At 36.8% G+C, this 21,834-nt stretch overlaps 1 protein-coding gene across 1 annotated transcript in view; it reads right to left on the bottom strand.

Annotated features, from left to right (window-relative positions):
* The window catches only part of SLITRK4 (SLIT and NTRK like family member 4), a 220,030-nt gene extending 198,586 nt beyond the window's left edge, over window positions 1-21,444 (bottom strand). Inside the window, exon 1 of the mRNA XM_048959280.1 lies at window positions 21,426-21,444. The gene's annotated coding sequence lies outside the window, so the exon portion shown is untranslated. The remainder of the gene's footprint in view (window positions 1-21,425) is intronic.
* Between the last annotated feature and the right edge of the window lie 390 nt (window positions 21,445-21,834).

Here is a 21,834-nt window from a genome sequence, read left to right as displayed (position 1 = left end):
TACACATTTCTTTTTATAGCTTTATCATTTGTTTTATGAATACCTCCAGTACTGTCACGCAAAATACAAAACAAAATTAAAAGAGAGGCTATGATTGCTATTTTGATAATGAGAGGTAATTTTACAGATTCATTAGGGCTACTGAATAACAATTAATCCATCACTAGCCAATCGCCATAGTTTTGTTTTCTGTAGGGTTTTATGCCTTTAATGCTCTGATAATTCACGCACCAGACTGTCAGTATTGTCAGCATTAATAGTGGGTTTGGGTGCTAAATATAATCTCTCCCATTGAAAGGAAATGCTAATATTGCTCATTTCAGGAACTGGATACTTGCGGAACTGGATTTTCCAGTTGACCCCTTAGGAATGAATAGCACCGAGTTTCAGATTTTGTGACAGTTCCCTGGTATATCATCCTTCACAAAACAATCCCAGTGAAGATTTTGTGCATCTCCCTGAGTGCATCCAGTAAGCAAACACATTCTTGCTTGTTCAAATATTCATCACACATCAGCTCATTGTCTGCTCAGGAAGCCTTATAAAACTTCACTGCTGCCAAACAAAAAGCCTTAGAATGCTAATGTAATTTTAATAACTAGAAAGCTCTTTTGGCAAAATTGATTTTATTCTTACAAAAAAATTTACTCTGATAACTACTCAGCTGAGAAGCATTTCTGATATCTACAGATGGTCATAAGAACTAGAGAGCCGCTGCCCTTCAATAACCACTAAACTATGGATCAACGAACTCATCTAAACAGAACAGCATTCAGATTCCAGACCTGCTTATCCTTGCATTCAGCGGGTAGGTTTCAGTCCATGAGCCAAACAGCACTTTGGGAATGGTCTCTCCATCTTTCTACTGGTCTGATTTAACTTTATGTAAGTAAGGATTAACTGCAGCAGAGGCAAATAGAGGCCTTCCACAGCCCGTATGAGTGCTATAACTACTGAGCTATGAAATCAGGGCTTCTTTTCTGCTCTCCAGCAAAATAATTATTTAACTATTTCAGCAGTGAAATAATTCAAATGAAAGAAATCAAGAAACAAAAAAATTAAATCGGTACCACAATGGTTGGGTCTCTCAAAAGGACTCCACAGACCCTGCTGGAAGCCATTAGTTTCCCTCTGGCTGTTCCAGTGAAGAACAGTACAGAATTTGACCCCCAGCCTTGCTGTTAGAAATTCTTATTACTCAACTGAATAAAGCAACTTGTATGTTCACCACAATAAGAGAAAGTGAACAAATAGTTATACTTGTACCTACATTGTAGGCAATCTACAGTTGTTTATGTCACTGTGACCTCTAGAAAAGGCCTCAGGCATCCTCATTACCTTTCACAGAATATAATTGAGATCTGCCAACATCTAACCACAATGGAGGTCTGCAGCTTGCTCTCTTAGAGCCACAGCAGAATGAATCTTCCAAGGTAACAGCTAAACTCTTATGTGGTGTAACACCATGACATCACTGAACATTGAAATCACAGGACATTCAGTCCCTACAGAGTGCCACTGCTCTTTTCCTCTTCTCCCTGCCAACCCATTCTCAAAGTTAGCCTTCAGCTCTTACAACAAGTACACTTAACTAGAAAAATAATCTACTCTTAATACCAGCTAGAGTTAAGTTTCCCTCTGATGAGTGATAGAACTGGAAAATAGATTTCAAACAAAAAACATTGCTTTTCACTTCCTTGCACTGATGCACTTCACATTTGTGTATTTATATAATTGTGGTGTTGGAATAACAGTTTATTTTAATCTGACAATGTTTTCATGATAGAATTGAAAAGGACAAAGCCATAAACAGAATTAAGTAGCACTCTTGCAAAGCAGCACATACAGAATGACACTCATTTATGCTGTCTTTCTTGTGGCAGGGGTTTCTTCATTTAGATATGCTGCATGAAAAATGGATCTTCTGCTCCTGGTAAAATTAAATGTTACTGATGCATGTGTTTCTCCTGAAGTCTCTTTTTGACAGACATCTATTGCATTCAATCACTTTTTCTAATCAAGTCTTGCATAACTAGATGTTGACAATGGGAGGAATATTTTAGATAAGTATTTTTAGCTGAGACCAGACTGTAGTGGAGAATTCATTCAATCTAATTAACTTGGTAAAGCTGCTTTAAAAATACACTTTGCCTGGTCCATAGTACTAATCATATATGAATACACCTACGTACCAAAGCTGTTTTACTGCTTCATGTTGACTGCCACATGACAGAGCACACACTGACTGCACATCATTCATATGAAAATAAAATTGACATTTAACCTTTATGAAGTCCATGGAGCTCATTAACATTCTTAAAATGCAGCTAGCGAGGTGCCCTTTCTGCTTTTAACAGCTGATGAAACCAAACCTGAATTTAAGAGGGATGTGCAAGGCAAAATAATTTTATGTAGGTACATATATACACTGTATCTATAAAAAAATGCTATACAAAATATATATGTGTGTATATCAAATTCTTCAGCCTGCAAACATACATACATACATATATATGCACAAACACATGTACAGTAAGGAATACAATTGCTATGCTAATTCTTTCACATGAATGCAAGATTGATCCAGAAGAGACAACAATGAACTTAAGGAAGTGTATTTAATGGAAATAATGTTATTTCTCTGAATCACGGTTAGCTCTAGTTTAACCAGTACCTGGTACGCATGGATATATCACAACTAAGTGTCCACAAAAGGAAACAAAACTTGGAACCAAATTTATAGTTACATGTGATTACTAATGCAATGAAAAGTGATATGAGCCAAGTAAGAGTGAAAACTGTCTATTGCGGTTGCAACAGAGGGTAAGGATTTCACAGATTCCTCCCTCCCCTCTGCAAACACATTGGGCAACCACATTATTTTCCCTCAGCTTCATTTCTAAACAAACATGATATTATTACTTTTTATCCCTCCATTGATAATATCATGAATTTTCAAAGAATGTCCCTCTTCAGACGAAAACAAAAATTTACATGTTCTCTAATTTTTTATTGATTCTTTTAAATAAGTCCTCCTCTTTTTGTGAAGTTACTGGACTATAAAGAACATAAAGAACATATTTTTCAAAATATGTGTAAACACATATTTTTTGGTCAAAAGTTATTTTAACGATAAACCTTGAATTTAATAAAACACTTATGGAAGCAGACCTATACACATGCAACTGTCCTCTTCTTGGCAGATCAAGGATGCATCCCTTCAAAAGTGCATTCACTTGGGGTTATTATCACTGATCGATGGAGGTAAGCTTCGGTCATAGAGGGCAAAATTGTACAGATGCATCAGCCAGCAGTAACCGGTTGTAATAAGAAAAGGATGAGTGTGTGATTTATTCAACCACAATAGGGGATCCTAGGAGGCCTCTCAAAGAATTGATTACAGGGTGAAGTTGCATGCTGAGCATTGTTTCCGATCCTGCATGAAGCATGTAGTCATTTTATTGATTAGATAAATAACTCTGTTATCTCTTATTATCATCTTGCAATTTTGCAGTATAAATATGAACTTGCACTGTAAAGATGTTCAGAGGAAAAGCACGTAAAAATACAGAGAAGGACAAAAGATAGAAGTCAACTCTGAGATGCACTGTTTTTACATACTGCTGTTAACTTCATAGAAACAGTCACTAGCATCCCACTTCAAAAGCAAAGCAGTCACTGTATGAGCACGACATGCTTCTACATTGTAGAACTAAAATAATACACACAGTCACAGTGAATATTATGCATGGATTTACTCTTCTAGTAAAGGGGAAATACTGACACAACATACTGCCTACGTTGGCTCAAAACCTCTATGTTACCAATCTGCAAATAATAGCTTCCAAGATTCATACTTGCCAGACCAACATCCAGTTAGTTTGTCTGCAAGGTAAATTTTAGTTTTTACAGAAAAAAATTAGCATTTAATGCATTTCCCATGTACTACAAAAAACAGTAAAACATACTCAATTAAGAAATATATTGTAATTTTGCTAAAGATGGACTTAACCTTTACTTCAAACTCTTGCTCTTATTCATTTATCCCCTGTTAGTAGAACTGTGAACATTTGTTAAGGTCTGACATCTCTACAGGGTTGGTAAAAAGTCATAGATAATTTAAAAGACAAAAAGGATTTAATTCAAAATAGAAAATAGCAAACTATGTCAAAGCTAAGCATTATTCTGTGTTTCTATGATTATAACAACTTCAAGTAGAGATACAGCAGATCAAACCAAAGCCATGGTTTTGAAGTGCTGGAATATTTTCTACAATAAAAGCTTTTTTTCTGGCTTGGGTATTTAAAAATCTGTAAGCTTCAACAAGGTCCAAGACATTTTAATGAAATTTTACTATTGAGGGTTTTTCTTCAGAGGAGCATAACACAAAATTGTCAAACCATAGGACCTTCTTCTACAAGTAGACTCTACAAGTAGAGAAATAGCAAGACTTCTAGCACTATGCAATTAAGCTACTTTATGCTTCTCATACTACCAACTATGCCCTCTGAATAATTTTCTGTGAGCTTTAGCAGATACGAATACTAAAACAGAAAAATCTCCAGCACATAAAATCCCGATGCTATAGAGATAAAATGCAGGAGGAGCATCTTAAATGAAAGTAAAACAAAACCCACTGTCTACATCCAGATCATAAGCCAGTTATTCTAAGAGAACTTAAAGCCAATCTTTATCGCATTCAGATCTAGGATTCCTTTAAGGAATTTTGCACTATGCATCCCCAATGCTTCTATAGTGATGTATCATATACCATAAAAATTAGTATTACAGAGCATTCCTATCAGAGAGCCCATTTGGTGAGCATGGGAAACTAGAAAGGCTGACTGACTTTGTTGAAAAGAGGAAGTTAGAAATTGCATTCTGTAACAGATTAATATTGCATAACCATGAAGCTAAAAAGGGATGTTTATGTGCATTTAAAATTTTCATAATGAAACAGCCTATGAATCCACATGAATAAATTGTCTGAGCCAAATAAGATATTTCAAATGAATAGTTAAATAATGCACTAACTGCTCTGGCTATAAGAGTAACAAAACCCAAAACATAAGCTTGAGAGACATTCAGCGCTGTAACTTTTGGTTCACTCAATTTCCTTTTAAAGACACTTGGAGAAGATAGCCCAGAGCTACCCATCACCCTGACTGTTCCTGGCACGTAACAGCAGGTACAAATCACAGATTCAAGAGTGCCAAAGAGTCAGATTTTATTTATACATTAGTCAAACTGTTTCTTCCCTTCTTTTTCATTTTTGAATAAGAAAGCTATTACATTTGGAGAATAAATAGCATTCCAGAAAATACTCTAACATTGGGATGTCACAAAGACTCTTCGGATAGAAATAGAATTGTTTAGTTTAAGATTATTTTGTTACAAATAACAAGGCCAGATTCTGCCATCCATTATCTGTCTCAACACTGCTGGCAACTGGAAGCATGATTAAGCAGAAAATTAGAGGTAAACAAAGTATCAGTTGAAGCTGCCCTTAAATCAAAAGTGGAAAATATCTTTCATGTTTGGATCTACATTTCCTAACTCAATTCAGTGTTATTAACTAATATTTTAAGACCATAATGCATTTTTAGTCACCATTCCATCCACTTGCATTGTTTTTAAGTTACTTTATTTTGCAAATTTTAGCATTTACTCCTCTGAAACATGGGAAGTGCAGTAGAATCTCAATAAATTATTTACATTTTCAAAGACCAAAAGCTTATTAAAATTTGCCCAGAAGAGTACATTTGTGTTTTGCTCTGAAGCTGAAAATGTAAATTAACATCTTCTGGCCTGATTCTTTTTTCATTTTGTCGGTATTATTCTAAGTTAGAATCATGCAAATGATAACTCAAGCCCAGGGCATACAAAGACCTCTGCAAACAATCCCTTTAATGCTTTCAGAGCTTTCCACTGAACTTTAATTTTCAGTTCCTGCAAGAGAAAAAACACCGCAGATGCTCAATTATCAATATCAAGGAAGAGGTCTCAATAATAGAAATTCCTACTTCAGGATTTCAAAGCATAGAGCTAGCATGTACATGGGGAACTTCTTCAGCCTAATGGCTAACAGGGCACAGATGCAGATGAAACACAAAGCCATACCCATTGATCCTGATACTCCTGCACTGAAGAAAGCAAAGAACATACTGCTAAGGTCCATTTATTGATGGCAGATAAGTGTAAGCAGTAACTGATTTAACTAAAGCATGTTTGCTTGCTTTTTCTACACAACAGTTTTTCACAAAATTTTCACAGAGGAAGATTCCAAAGAAGTTTTGGGATATACTAAAACAAAGTTCCTATGAATTATTTGCCTTCTAAATATCTGTTAGTTTCCTAGCTCTTCAGAGAACATCAGATTTCATCACACTTTATTCCTCCACAAATGCACATATCTAACAACAGTTAAGGTGATATTATTTGCACAGCCATAACAAGTCAGAGCAGTTTTACTTAGAACAAAACACTTTACATATACTGTAATAAGCAGCTGTGAACAAGCACTGCCATTTAAGTTATAATGTTAACTCTGTCACACGTGCTCTGTGACAGCACGAACATTTGCACAGTGACAAGACAAAGTGATGCAGGATAAAATAACTTATTTTTCAAGGTGGACTGAAGTATCAGTAAGTTTCTGGTCAGCTCACTAAGCAACTACATATGCACACAGTTAGACTGGCATAACGAGTCTGGCTGTGTGAGAAAAGGTATGACAAATTCCATCAGGTTCCGGTGTTTAATGAAGACACCCCAAGCATAAGTACCACCCCAAGTCAATAGAAGAGTTCTTCCCACTCCATAGCTGATGTTTAAACGAAATGTAAGATTTGGAACTTTCAGGGAGTAGAGGGCCTTGAAATCCAATAGCTGATGACAACTCCAGGTCTTAGGAACACTATTTTAATTATTTTTTGATACATTACAGAAATCATTAGTGTGGAACCACATTCCTACAAACTTGTTGCAAAATTCTATCAGTTTAGTCACTGTGAGAAAAGCTGTTTTCCAACAGTTTTAATTCATACTATAACTCCAGTTACCATCCCTGACAATAAAAAAAAAAAGAATATATATTTGAAGAAAGAAGTGGAAGAAAATGCGAAAATGATACTATATATATACACATATATACTATATATATATATATATACACACACACACGCATCTATCTTCGACATGTGCACATATATATAGATGATGAACAGGAAAGACTGACGCAGCATCAGTCTTTTTAAAAAATTGCTCTTATTAAAATAGCTCCAAGGAATTATACAGATATCTGATTTACCGTGCTCTGATTTTATTTTCTAATCCCTCAAACGTATATACTTGTCTCAACATTGTTTGCTTTTGGTTTCAGACCCAACACACCGTAGTAAGTTCTACCCTCAAAAACAAAAAACAAAAAAGTAAACATGCACTTCTGTACAAATATTTAGAAAATATATATATATATATATATATATGTATATATATATATAAAATATATAGAAAATATAAAAAAGTTTCGGAGGTAAAAAGATGGATTTATAAGCTCTTTAAAACTCACACTGTTAGCAGAGATTTGTAGTATTGGCAGAAGTAGAATGCGAAGGCTAAATAAACAAGCAAAATAAAGCATGGTAGCGAGGGAATTAAAGTGAAGAAATGTGAGTAGAAAAGGACTTGTTTACATGTAAACAGTCTCCAGATTTAAAACACGAAGGGAAATTAGGGAAAATAAACCTTAGCATGGAACAACCCATTATAGAGGCAATGGAAGGTAAGAATAATATCTACAGAAAAAGTTAAAATTGATCTGGCTTCTGACAAGACACAGAATCATCATTAAAACAGTGAGAGCTTCACTGGGTCCAGATAGCAAAATGAGCGTGTAAAATTCATTTTCCCCCAGCCCACTTAAATCTTTTCGCATAGACACCTGCAGTTCAGAATCAGATGGCCAGTTCAGTGCAGTGCAGTTCAGATCAATATAAGACAGTGATTCAAAGTGCTGGAACTGTCTATAAACGGTTTCAAAATGAAAAGTCAAAGTTACAAGGCAAGAAAGAAATCCCAACAATCTGGCAGATAGGAATGAGTTTCTAGAAGGAAATTCAGTATTGAAAGAACAAAGTACCTAAATTCTAGAAAACAGCACTGTGCACACAAAAGAATTTCAAGAATCCATCATGTCCATTTACTGATCCACAGTTTTCTGTCAGTAATACTTCACCTGAAGAATCAGACCAGCAGTTGAGAATTTCTTGTTACATCCCCATCACTTCTACAAGCCATATAATCACAGAATCACAGAATCACCCGGGTTGGAAGGGACACCAAGGATCATGTAGTTCCAACCCCCCTGCCTAGCAGGGCCACCAAACATACACATTCAGATCAGGTTGCCCAGGACCCCATCCAACCTGGCCTTAAACACGTCCAAAGACGGGGCATCCACAACCTCCCTGGGCAGCCCGTTCCAGGGCCTAACCACTCTCCTAGTAAAGAACTTCCCCCTAACATCTAACCTAAATCTTCCCTCCTTCAACTTAAAACCATTTCCCCTAGTCCTGCTGTTGTCAGCCCTTTTGAAGAGTTTACTCCCCTCCTGGGTGTAGGTTCCCTTCAGGTATTGATAGGCTGCAATGAGGTCACCCCGCAGCCTTCTCTTCTCCAGGCTGAACAAGCCCAACTCCCTCAGCCTGTCCTCATAGGGGAGGTGCTCCAGCCCCCTGATCATCTTAGTCGCCCTCCTCTGGACCCTTTCCAAAATCTCTATGTCTTTCTTGTACTGAGGGCTCCACACCTGGACACAGTACTCCAGGTGGGGCCTCACAAGAGCCGAGTAGAGAGGGACAATCACCTCCCTGTCCCTGCTGGCCACCCCTCTCCTGATGGAGCCCAGGATCCCATTTGCCTTTCGAGCTGATCTTAGAAAGGATAACAGGAAGAAACTTCTGTTTTCTCTTATCACCTTGTAAACAGACTTAGCTGCTCAAATTAGCCCATTCATTAACTGGGAAGAGAATGCAATAAAGCATCTAATGTGTATTGTAAATCTACTGATGTAATTGAATAAGAGATTGCGTAAGAATAAGGACAGCAAGGCCTCTAAATTATCCAGACGAAATACCAACCACCATCCAAGCATGACATGCTCATTCTCCCTCTTATACATCCCACACCTGAAGACATTAAACTCTTCCAACTTGAGTGAACAAGTTTTTGTTAACCAGTAAACATAACATAAAAGAAAGCAAAAATGGCTTGTCTAGCAGACTATAAGAGTAATCAACAATAACCCAAAGGTAGAAGTCAATATCTCAAAACTGTCATATGATGTGGGTAGGTAATATCCAATTCCTGAGGCTTAAAAAATAGAGGCAACTCTCAGATGCTTAGTGCAACATGAGTTCTTGTATCCAAGTGAGTGGATGCAAGAAGAGAACAAATTTGTCAAATCTAGAAAAAGAGTGCTAAATATGAAATACACTGTAAGAATATACCACAAATTTTAACTGATCTGAACTATGATCTGTAAACAGCCTGGAAATCTACAGTTTAATTAGCATTACCATAGGAGACTACATGAGAAGTAGCAGCACAGCATTAGCAGAGTAACAAAGACAGAATTCATGAACCAAATCCCAGATCCTTGAAAGAAAATATTATTTAGATCCATTCCAGGAAAGGGTAAGTGCCAGAAAAATAAAGGGAAGGAAGATTAAGTATGAAAAGTTTACTGCAGGTTCCTGATAGGACAAGGTTGGTGCAAATAGAATGTTTTTGGAGCTTTAACTTGAAAAATGCAAATTGTTGGTTGTGTTTCAACAACAAAACACAAGTGAGATTCATCATGGAGAATGTGGAAGAGGTAGTGATTTTATGCAGATAAACATTGCTTATAGAGTGCAGAAAGTTCATAATGAGTAGGGCAGGAAAGACGTAGGGTAGGACAAGTTCAAGAATATAAATACCTGTGGAAAACCAAAATAGTTTATGGTTTACATTTCAATTCCTGCCTTGTGTCTATACTTATCACTATCTTACAGTAATAGTTTGAAGCTGATTTATTTTTTTCACATCATATTGTGGTGCTACACAGAGTTCAGTGAGCTACAGAATGTTCCAGATGAGTACAATATTACATGAATATGGAAAAGTAATCTTCACTTTATACAAAAGAAAGAATAAATCTTCTGTTGCCAGGAAAATATTTTCCTAAACCGGAAGCAGTAGATAATGGCCTTTTGCACAGAGTAGATGTAAGGAAAGTAGTTCATACATTCTGATGTGTGCTGCGTATGCATTAAAGATGATTCATAGTCAAGGAGCACAAAGAGTATGAAGGCTGGAAGAAATACCAAAAACCAGCAGAGCCGCTGTTCATTGTCATCATGACAAATTTTTTTCTTTTATTTTATTACAGAGGGGTGGGGATTTCAGTGTAGAAGTACTTGCTTCCATGTCATACTGTCCAGGGTGACCAAGCATCCTCAAATAACAGGTGCAATGCAGATCAAATCAGCTCAGTAAAGAGGAACTGTTAATGCATGTGACCTTTCTAGAACAAGGAGCTGAAGTCATTCATTTTAGTGCATTACTGTTAGGAAGAGTCTGACAGGGAAGAACAGAGTTTTCTATTACAATGTGGCATTACCTACATACACGCATAAACAGAGTCAGCCTAGGATAAAGTCGAAATATTGAACAGGGAACAAAAAATAAAAAGTAGTTCAGCAGGTTCTCTTGACAGGAGGGGATTTTTCATGCTCTTGTCTATGCAACACCACAGCATGATTAAATCAGTTACCTCTGATACACAGAATCACTCCTCGTTGTGTCACCTGTTCAGTCAGCAGTCATCAAAAGCCTGGGTTGGAAGCATCCTTGCTTTTCAAAGATGGGTACAAGCACAAATGATCCTTACTAGCTGGTTTTTACTACTAGTAGGTTTCCCTGCTCTCCAAAGGTGAAGAAAACATACTTGAACCGCCAGTACTTTTGTACTTTTTTCTTTTTAACCACAATACATATCTGTGGCTCCCCACCCCAATCTGTACCTTTTAGCAAAGAAATTGAAAGTCTTTTAACATCTCATAACTCTTTGGCTAAGTGTCAGTGCACAAGTACATTGATATTGTATCTCAGCTCTTTAGGGACACTTTCCAGCTCACTGTTTATGCACAGTCTGCTGGGAACATTACTGATGTTCAGAAATGAATCCACTGCATAGTGGAGGGTATGTAAATCTAGTGATGAACATGCATCGTGCACTAAAAAAAGTACAGGGTATTGAAATATGCATCGTGCATAAAGGCAGACACATTTCTACAGAGATCATTCACTGATGCATTGCAATATAACAGACAAATTTTCTAAGCATCCAGCAGTGCTCTATACTTAATACATTACACTTAAGATAATGCATAAGAGCTGTCTCAGAAACAAAAGTAGAGCCATTGCTCAGAGGCCTTAAGCAGAAAGCTACATTCTTTGGTCTTAAAGTGATTGAGCCCTGAAACGAGTGCTTTAATCTCAAGTGCTAGAAGTGAGACTTCAGCTTGCTAAACCAAAAGCATCCCTACACTACGCCATACAGCGATCTCTAAACTAATACAAGAGAAGCGCACTCTAGGGCAGAGGTGGTATTTGCTCCATTAGCACCACTCTGCACTGTGTTAAGTACAACTCTACATCGTTTTGAACAAAACTGTATTACCTCTCAAAAATACGGAATCACCTTTGTCAGCCCTCACCTATATTTGCCATTCATCCTTACAGCACAGATATATCTAATAAGAGAGAAATCCTGTGATCCTTTTGACAGTGGGCCCAACCCACAGGTACAGGTGGGTAGCATCCCAAGTCAAACCAAATCAAAGGTTGTCACGAGGATAACAGATAATCTGATTTCAAAATCTCTGGTCTAAGCTGTACTAGGATGGCTTCCAATTTTGCATGTCTTCAGAAATCTGTACTACTGACAATCGGTCCAACAGCATCACTATCGCCCATATACACAAATTTACTTCAACACTCCACTTCTTCCCTAACCTTTGTCAAATCTTACCATATTATCAGAACACTCACCACACTAGATATCTCCACACAACCACAATACATATTCATAGCCCTCAAATCTGAGTTCTCCACAGATAATTTTTATCACCTTAAAAATCCACTAGAATTGCTATTCAGAATAAAAGTCAGATAACTCTCGTTTATGATCTCTGCCATAACTCATTGTACCTACAAGAGTTTAGATTGAAAAGCAGCTCTGTGCCCATTTTTCTTCCTTTCCCCAGAAGCACAAGTATTTCCCCAAAAGGCATTCCATGACCTTCCCACAGTGAATTTAACTCTCTCTCTATATATAATTGGTTCTAACTGTAAGCTTCCCCTTTCCCCTACTAAGGTATGACTGCCAGTTCTGAAAACAAAGACCAAAGTATTTCCTATTTAATTGTGTAAAATCACCAGAGAGTTAGCACAAATCTTTACACAATCCTACAATATTACAGAGGAGAAAATAACCGTACAATTGGACTTTGGGAATTAGCACATTTAGATAACAGATACCACAACCAAATCTCATTCTTACTTTCAGCAAGATGATTTTTGATGGGGGTGTTTTTTTCTTCCCTCCTTCATTTACATGTCCTGGTTTTAACAAGGACAGAGTTTGTTTTCCTCATAGCATTCAGTGTGATGGTGTGCTTTGGCTTTGAGAAATACAATGTTGAGAGCACACCGATGTTTAGTTGTTGAGCAGTGCTGCATAGAGTCAAGGATGTTTTAGTTTTCAGCTTCTCACACTGAGCTGTCAGTGAGGGCTGGGGAGCTTGGATGGGACAGCTGACCTAAGCTAGCCAAAGGGATGTCCCATACCATATGACATCATGTTTAAAAAAAAAAAAAAAAAAAAAAAAAAAAAAAAAAAAAAAACCTTTGAAAACCTGTGGGAAATTGTCCAGAGGGCACCTGCTGCTTGGGGCCTGGCTGGGCACTGGCCAGCTGGTGGTTTGCAACTGCATTGTGCATCAATTGTTTTTGTAAATATGCATATAAGTACATTAAATTCTCTCCCCCACACCACTGGGAGGACAGGGGGAGAGGGCAAAAGGCTGCGTGATGTTGAGCTGCCCCGGGGATAAATCACGACACAGCAGTAGCTTTTTCTTTCTTTTTCTTCCTGTAAATTGGTGTGGCGCTCCTATATCAATAAAAGGAGAAAGGTGTTTTTGGCAGGTACATTAAACATGCCTCTAGACAACATTTTGGGGAAGAATAGCTCAGAACCAGCTCAGATCTGACTGCTGAAAGGGAAACAGACCAATACTTTAGCTGAGGAAATGTAATTCTTGTCTGAGAAAATGAAAGCACTTTCAACAGGCAAATGGGTAAGGTTCAGAAAAAAACAATGAATATCAACAATCCTTCAAGACAGCAAGTGCTAAAACTGTGTTGAGCTTACTTGGGAACAGCCTTTGACACTAAAGTATCTAACAAGAGAATTTGCAGTAATATTCAAAGCAGTAATACCTCCATTTTTCAATGGTAACTTGTTCAGGAAAGCCAACATAATTTACCATCTAAGATAAGATAGCTGACCATACTTCCAAATGTTACATTTCCATAGTGTTTAGTCACAAGCAACATAAAATCAAGTTGTACTGATTTCTAGCACAGCTTAGTGGTGTATTCCTCTCCTACTCACCTCCCCCCTCTTTATTTATTTCTCAGTACAAACTGCTATAGAGCGTGACATTCAACTACAATATCCTCATTAACAAGCATCATCTGCTACAAGATATGTTATCTTTTAAGGTTATGTAAGTAAACATCATTGTATTATTTTAAGTAATTAAGCATAGATAAGAATTTACTATTTTTGCTTTTTATTTAATCACATAAAAATTATGTCTGCAGTCTGCTTTGAATATTAACAATAAAACAGAAATACAACATGAGCACTTAAGTCAAAATATTTTCCTGAGCCAAAAAAGAAATCTCACTTAGTGGCGTTTCAATTCTATTACTATATTCCATAGCCAATATAAACAAGCTGGAACAGAAAAGTAACAGCAGAACAGAGTGATCTGAAGTCATTATATACCCAAGACTTAATATGCCCTCAAGGCTGTTCAATCATTCAACACTTCTCTACAACCATTTAGCAAAAGTATCTCAGAGAAAGCAAGAAAAAATAATGGAATCAAGTACTGAAAGATGATTTATCAATCTTTTAGATTACAACTACTAGCAGATTAACAAATGCTTTAATACTTCCTGTTAATACCATGGATAGAATACTTTATATCCACACACACAAATATAAGAATAGCTATAGACATCATTGAGTTAAGACGTGGCACGGCTCATCCTTTTCACTAACAGCCTGCTCATACTAACAGAAACCACTATATTAAATCTCTCAGTCATCAATTAATAACTTAAAAATACAACCTCATTGTAGAGTATGATACCTACATGTTTCAGAGTCTAATGGCAGAGATGTAGGATCACTGAATACCCAGATTTATTGATAACCCACTTATCAACCCACAGTTTAAAAACAGAGAGCCTATAAACAATACACCAAAATATACCTAGTTCAACATATGGTCATGAGTGCAGACAGCTGCCATGAGTAACAGGACAAAGCACTTCCTTCACACAGAAATCCTTGCTCTAACGTGGCAGATTTATCAGCAATTTTGAGATAAGAACATATACTGGCACAAAATTTTGCAGTAAAATCATAATTCAAAACATCTGATGTAGAATTATGAGATCTTATTGCTAGTACATAATCCCATACAAGTACACTAAGTACACTTTCTTTAAAACTGAAGGTAATTTAACAAGAGAATCAAAGAAAGCATATTTAATTCAACAGAAATATCTTCAGAAGCAGTGCTACCATAACCACGATGGTCTGAAAATACAGGCAAAGCAAAGTTAGAAGCAAAAGGTAACATTTTATTAGATTAAGTGGTTTATTTGAAAAAATATAACTGTCTCACCTTGTTCCATCAAGAAGAATATAAAACACACATTTGAAAGTTAAGTTGCGGTTCAGACTAAGCAGGCTAAATTCAATCACATTTTAATCATTAAAACATTTCTTTTTCGCAGTTCCACAAGCAGTGTGTTATCTTTTCCATTCTTTCTTATTATGGAAGGAAACCACCTTGAAATAATCTTCTCACTCCATTATGGTCCTCCAACACCACTGTCAGCAGCAGCTACTGCTTTCAGATAAAATAGAGATCTTACCCAGTGAGAACCAAAACAGCTTTCTCAGTTTTTTACTTGGCTTTCAAATTTCCAGCTTTTATTTCAAACCTGAAGATATCCTGCGGAACAAAGAAGCCTCACTGTTTTGTTTCAACTATTTTGATTTGCCTAAAAAAATAAATGATATTGTACTGCTATTGGGCATATACATGCTTAGTAAATATACTTGACACCGAAGGCCTAAAATAAATCTTGTTTTAAGTCTAAATTAAATAGTTTTAATATACTATTATTATAATTTTCTAAATGTTGCATGAATCAAATTAGCAATACATCAGAGAATGGATCTGAAGATCAAGTCTCCCTACTCAAGTCTTTTTCTATTGTGACCTGTAAAACCACCCTTAATGCATTCAGTGTGCATTATTTGATGAAAGAGTTCTTCTTATACATTATAGAAAAAAGAAGCATCTGACTTAAGACTTCAGCAAGAAAGACTTATGTTTAAAAGTAGAAAAAGCTTTCTAATTGTAAGAATAGCGAAGCAACATATAATATTCCTTCAAGCATTGTGAAATCTCCATTGCTGGCATAATTAGGAACAAATTAGCAATCACTTGACATGAATAGGCACAGCTTTTTCTGCACTGCAAAGGTGAGTTGGGCTAATCAGCCTTGTCCAGGTCCCTTGGCATTGCTGCTGATTTTTTCTGTACCAGGACTTACTGTTTTATACCCACTTGCTTATTGACTTCACATATGTAATTCGGAGGCAGACGCTAGATAAAGCCTGAAAAATTATTCAGACCATTCAGAAGCTGAACAGAAAAGGAAAATGCTGCTACAGGACTGTAGCACTGTTGGGCACAACAGTGGAAGAAACCCTGGACAGCAAGAAGAATGCAGTTTTTGTATTTATTTTTCACTAAAACATATAAAAAAAAGCACAGCTTACAGAAAATCTCCCCATCCCTTAAATAGACAAAAATGGGTATAATTATAATCTTCAACTGATTTTACATCATGCAGAATGTCATCTGTCACACTCCAAGCAATCCTTCACGTAAATTAATTCTACATTAAGTAAGCATTCAGAATGGAGCAAGTCCAACAAAAAGTTGGCTACTTTTCCACGTGAGATGGGAGGCTTGGAAATATTAATAGATGGCATTTATGTCAAACCTCTTCACAGCTGTTTAACTGTATTTTCTATGACCGTAATTAAACTGATCAGCAGCAGATACATTAACTAGTATACAATAGATCCAAGTCCTTACCACTATTAATAAAAATCACTATAATGACACTGAAGGTAGAATTAAGTCATAACAGGGCTGTCCTACAAGTACCTAGACTGCAGACCAACTGGAAAGATCATTAACTCAGGATATAATTTGCCCCTACAAACTGGGAGAAAAAAAAATCAGCAGAAAAATCAAGATTACTGTGTCAGATTTTTTTCCCTCTAGTTTAGAGATTCATTACATCAGTAGAAATTCAGAAGGGCTTGGGAGAAGCAAGATACAGATACAACACTGATGTCTGGCAGTAAGACAGAGAGGGGATCCCAAGGTCCCACCAAGTCTAGAACATGGCTAGAAACAGCCTTTGGCTGCTGAGTGATGGAAAAGAAAATACTAAGATCATGCTGTTTATATCCCCTAAATTTACACTGCAACCACAGGCAACACTATTCAGTTTTCCTTACATGTCCTTGTGATATCTTTAAAAAAAAGTACGTTGGAGAATCTGGTTCCCAAATTATGTGACAAATTATCTACAATGGAATTACTTAATTACCTAAATGAGGTCGAACAAATGAATGTTAAGTACCTCTTCTTCACTCAAAGCCAGTAGGTCATTTTAATGTTATAGTCTTTTGCTTTAGAATAATAAATTAATACTTGGACTTAAAGGCCATTTGCTCTAGTCTACTGAAATTGCATTGCAGTGTTATATTACTTAATGCTTTAAGGCTCCTGAAATTAAGCAAATCCTGTTATCAAAACCAGCACTCAAATCTTGTGCAGATACTGGTGATACGTCATTAGTCAACTTAATGAAGCATAATAAAGAGCTTTAAATCAATATCCTGAAAAACAGAACAAATATCTCAAAAACTTTTTCATGCAGCAGTTAAATCTGTATGAAGTTTGCTTTAAAATACACAGACATTTACAGAAAGTTACATATTTGCCAGCCACTGTGCAATTCCACTGTGTTACTGCAGAGCCAGTTTAAAAAACCCAGTAAGATTAATAGCACAACAGTTGTCAAAAAAGAAAGGTGTTAGGGATGGTTAAAATAAACATTCTCATAACTGTTAATTTTACTAAAGACTGAATAAGAGTAGGGGAGGCTGTGCCTTATGAAGAAAATAGACATACAGAACTGCTACAAGTGCTGAATTTTTAAGAGTCCTTTCTCCTTCCAAATCCACTGTTAAGTAGGTGAGAACTGCAAGGCAAGCCATCATTATTACCAATTTCTCTAATAAACTAGAGCATTCATAGAACAAGATATAGCAGGCAAATTATAGGCCATATGAAACTGCATATTTCAAATCAAAACAAAGTAAAAATCTGTGCTGAGGTCAGCTACTTGTTAGTAAAGCAGGGCATCGAACATCCGAATCAATGTAATTGCACTGAGAGAGATGAAAGAAAACTGCATGCACTAAGAGAATCATGCTATAATTTACACAGGTCCCTTTATCTTATTTCCACTAAAGAAAACAGCAATTTTTCAGCAGCTTCAATGGGATTGCTGATGGTCCTAAAATTATCTTGGTATATACATCTTAGGACCTCTGTTTTCTACCTTTTATTCTACCTGGCTGATGAGAGGTAACCTCACAGACACATCATTAGAGCTAGCTACTCTTCAGTAATTTTGAATGAAGGCATTTTGTTCTATTACCAACCTTTTCTGAGGAAAATGAATGCCACTTCAAAGTTATTACAGGTGAATTTCTCAGCTTTTCTGAAACTTGATAGTATGACAGGGTAAATGCTGAGTTAATTGTGACAGGTGACAGATACGTTTAATACCAAGCACTTAAGCAAATCAAGTAGTTTCAAGATGAGTGGGGACTGCATGGAAGTAGACTACTGCTTTAAGACACAAATATATATATATATATATATAAATCTATATATATTTTAAGCAGAACCAACTTGCAGTCCCTTATGCTCCAGAACGGAGGTTTGCACTTGGGGGACCTTCCCCAAAGAGACAGAGAACACAACAAAAACCACAAAGACAGGGAGCTCAGCCCTGAGCAGGAAGCATAGAACCCCTGATCAGAGGAGGCCCTTACACATCATGTACAGAGCCAGAAGAGACTGTACAATCAAAACGGGCAAACAGGGCACAGCACAGCAGTTGGCACAACAATTTGTGCAGGAATGGGGGTAGACAGCCCTCTTTAGCTCTGCTAGGAGCATAACAGATCATTGGACTAAGTGGCAAAAGGGGCTATAGCTACTGCAAAGCATTTTATCACAATACAGAATTTCTAGGACTTCCCAGTGTTAGAAAATGCATCACACCTTACTCTGAAGGGAGGGAAACCAAAGTGAGAAGAATGCATTAATGCATCCCACCTTCATTCTCTATTTGTTTTTAAGCTCCTGCTACTGGGAAGTGTAGGAGTATGAATGTATGACAAAAAAAGCCACAGGTCAAATAATTATGATAGCCAAGACACATGCCAAAGAAAAAGGAATATTTTTCTGATTACCAACAAAAGCCCCTAGGTATGAATTCATACATATACTATAGTATAAACAATGAACTAATCACTCTTCACACTCACCATCCAGATGTACCAACGTATGCAATATCAAAAGATTCCTACCATGAACTTAGTTTTTCAGCAATTCCCTATTGTGCCAGGGATACTTTTCTATTAAGCTTACCTTCTCCATCTTTAAAGAACTGTGAATACTCACTTCTAATATAATTTGGAGCAATGTTAAAAGCCCAGTTCCCAGTGTTCCTTACAGAAGTAGTTGTGAACATCCATTTTAATTTGCTCTCAAATAATCCTTCAAATTAAATAGTAGCTTTTGTCATTCAGGTTTATGCTCTCTCGGGTATTCAAGGGTGGTTATCAATATTTCTGCTTCCTTTAAAATACCTTCACTGACATATCCCAAATTCATGCTAACCTTTCCCTCACTGCATTCCACTGGAGGCTCATCTAACCACCAGCCATATCTGTTACCCTCTGGCACCTGAGAATTGCATTAGACACTTCAAGTGAAGGTCAGTTCCCTGGGGTCACACTACATGATTTTTGGTTTTGAGGCACATCCTTTCCGATAACGCACGTAGGAAACATCAAAACATATTTCTAATAAGGATCAACTCAGATGGTTAAACGTTAGTCTGTGTACAGCTTGCAGTTCATCATTTTGACACATAAGCCAAAAAAAAAGGGAAATATGATTACAGACAAGTCCACTCCCTTATCTCTTTTCCACCCTTTTGTACCCACACAGTGAATAACCTATTACATCTATTATCCAGCCATCAACAATAGGGCAGTACAACAGCAGCTTAGATTTACAGTACACTTGCAATCTAAACTGCTTAAAGTAATCAAACAGGAGGATGCAGCAAGAGCTAACAGAAATTTCACTTCTATTCATGTCCCCTCTAACAGAAATGATTGTTCCCACAGAACATTTTCTACCAAATATTCCAAAACTAAGACTAAAAACAAGGAGGAAACTTACCAGGATACTTTTTCAAAGCTCTTTGTTTTCTACAGTTTATTGAGCAGCAGGGAGAAAAAAAAGGATATAGGGATAAATAATTTAAAAATATTTATTGAGAGCTTCCAGCAGCTGTTACTGACAGTGATAGTAAACAAAGCAACATGCAAAATCCTTAATTTCGCTATTCACATTCAAGAAAGGGTTCAGTAGGGTCATTAATCTGGAGCAAGCCTGTAGTACTGAATAGGTGTTTCTGCAATACTCTTTTAATGGTTAGGCATTACCTAATCTTTTTATCACTCTCTGCCTGCATTTTGCATTCCAAAAGACATTGATTCCACAAGTACAAAGCGACGCATACACAAAAACTAGAACTAACTGAATGAGGCCTTGAAGGCAGGGAGAATGAGGTTCTCTCCCCTCCTACACCTACGCATGTAAAAGCTCTAAGATAAAACTGATCTGCTGAAAACTAAAATGTAAATTCAGTTTTGGGAAGAAGTTACATTCAGAAAAAATTACTAAGTACATTTTGCACATTAGAAACTGAAGCTTTAATAACCTCAGTTCAGACTCAGTCTTAGTATAGATTGTGTGCTGAGAACAAACTTCCACTACTCTTGCTTTATGCTTTCTTGCACCTTCCTCTATAGTCAAACCTCCAGGCTCTAACAGACAACTTAAACCAATACTGCAAGCAGGTGAAGGTTACTAATAGCTGGTAAGTCTTGACACCTATTCAGAAATATCACCTCAGATGGTTACAGAAAGTATATCACCTTTACCTACCCACAAATATCTGTGTTTCTGAATCCACGTTGTCATCCAGTGAATGAAATCAGCTGAAAGATCTCTTTGCAGAGCACACACTACCAGAAAGAGTGATGTTGCTTGACTGGGGCAAAATGGGTAGGAGTGTACCTAAAACTTCATTTTGCCACTGTGCATTTCCCTTGTGAAAAATGATTTTTTGCTATTTTTCCTTCTGAAGTACAGAAAGCCAAAAACAGGTATTGTTGTTTTGGGGTTTTTTTCCTTTTTTGTTGTTAAATAATTTGTCACTATTTTTGGAGAAATCATACTTAAATACCATATGTACCAATGAATTTTAAAGCCTACCTTCCTAATATCTCATGCAAACACACAAAATCTGCTCAAAATAGATCATCCTTCCCTTTATCTTCTTGCACGTGTGGATAGCTGAGTGATGAAGTATAAAGAAGTAATTGTTCCATTGGTTGCTTTTTTGTGAGCAGATGGCTGTTCAGATTCTTCTGGTTAACTTGAAAAAAAGGGAATTCAAACTGCATAAATATAATTACAATGCAAAAACCTATTTTCAAAATATACATGCATGGAATAATAGTTTTATCTATAGAAGCGTTGATTCTAACTGAATAACTAATATATAGCAGAAGGAAAAACAAAGGGGAACATTAGAGTCACAGCACTCACCAGCAAAGCGGGTGGAGTATTTCTCTTCCAATAAAGCTGGCAGCTGTGGGGTAAGCTGTCTTTTCAGCAGTTCTGCCTTGTAAAGGCTAGCAAATCTGATTTACAGTAGCTGGATCACAGCTCAGTTACAGCAAGCTAGAGAGAGGACTAGTCCAATACAGCCTAGAAATGGAATGTGTTCACTCCATGGAGAACAGGACAACTCCTTGCTAGTGAACTCTATAGCCCTCCTTATGGCACCATTAAGCATGGGTAAGTGCACATCTGTAATGAAGAATCTTACTACACTTACCTGCAAATGAAATACTGTTCAACACAAATAGCCTAAAAATTGTTATACAGGAATTACAGGAAGAACATACATAAATATGATGGAAGTGCAATATAACCCCTTGACACTAATCTTATG

This window comes from Lagopus muta, chromosome 13, assembly GCF_023343835.1.
Source record: "Lagopus muta isolate bLagMut1 chromosome 13, bLagMut1 primary, whole genome shotgun sequence".
Taxonomy (NCBI): Eukaryota; Metazoa; Chordata; class Aves; order Galliformes; family Phasianidae; genus Lagopus; species Lagopus muta.
This window is presented reverse-complemented; position numbering and strand designations above follow the sequence as displayed.